The following is a 1,247-nucleotide window of genomic DNA, read 5'->3' as shown; positions in this document are numbered from 1 at the left end:
TAGTAATTAACTTTAAGGTAAAAACGTAAACGTTACCTTAACCTTACTTAATAACAAATATTAACTATACTATATATATATATATATATATATATATAAAAATCAGTTTGAAACTTCATGATTATTTCTACAGATAATGTAGCTTCTGCAAATAAACTATCTTATATATATTATTTTCTTGGCACTTTTTATATATTGTTAAAATAATAAATAAATAACACAATGTTAAAATCAATACACAATTTGAAACTTTTTAATTCAAGCCAATCTATGGCCTCTAAAATGTGGACTCTACATGTTTCAACATTTACCACGTCATTATCAGGAATGAACTTGTAAGACATAAGTGTCATATTTATTCCTTCTCAGCCAAGTCATGTGACCTATGTGTAAGTTTACATTTCAGCATAACCCCCAGAGGGGTCCCAATCACATTCTTCACAGATATTTGCTGGACTTTGTTTCTATTTAGCCCTTTTCAACACAGGTACCCATTTAAAATATTTTCTGCACAAGTCACTGTGTTACATTCAACATTTAATTAAACACCTTTAATATCAATGTATATGAATGAGATTAACATTATAATACGTTATGATTCAAAGCTTTATGTAAATCTAAATTTAAGTCCTTTATTTCAAAAGAAACCAAAAAAACTACTTAAACTTCAGATGTATTGTCATGTGACCCATGAGCTATGAAAATGCTCTACTTTTCACTAAGTACCTTCAATAATATAATGCCAGTTGTGTAAATGTATGTCTAGAAAAGACATTTCTTTAACCTACTGACACTTTTCAAAGTTCTCTCGATGAATGCAGTTTAAACAAGTAATAAGTTTTGTCAACCTCCGACTGGTACCATGGCCACCTTCAATGGATTTGTTTGAGTTTTACAGCCTACATGTAAATGTTACATACACATGTATACAGTTATTAGAAAGAGTTCATTTTACACTAATCTAACAATGGATATTTTGAAATTGGTGCCAAGTTGTCATCACGGAATACATGTAACTGCCAGAAGTATTGTTGGATGCTTGATCAATTATAGCATTTATGGTTGTTTCTTACCTAAATATGTTATAGTTAGATACAATTAAATTGTATTTAGGTCTTACTCAGTGGCATAACAAGAGGGGGACAGTCGCTCTCAGGTGCAGGTGTGAAAGGGTGCAAAATTTCCTTTGGCCTATAATACCTATTAATTAATAATTATGCCCTGCCCTACGTTAAGTGTTATGTTAT

At 30.5% G+C, this 1,247-nt stretch overlaps 1 protein-coding gene across 1 annotated transcript in view; it reads right to left on the bottom strand.

Moving 5' to 3' along the window:
* Positions 1–1,247, bottom strand: part of LOC106462619 (splicing factor 3B subunit 3-like) — a 97,210-nt gene that overhangs the window by 20,764 nt on the left and 75,199 nt on the right. The window lies entirely within an intron of this gene.

This window comes from Limulus polyphemus, unplaced genomic scaffold, assembly GCF_000517525.1.
Source record: "Limulus polyphemus unplaced genomic scaffold, Limulus_polyphemus-2.1.2 Scaffold1209, whole genome shotgun sequence".
NCBI classification, from domain to species: domain Eukaryota; kingdom Metazoa; phylum Arthropoda; class Merostomata; order Xiphosura; family Limulidae; genus Limulus; species Limulus polyphemus.
The sequence above is the reverse complement of the archived record's forward strand: the minus strand, read 5'-3'. Positions and strand labels throughout refer to the sequence as shown.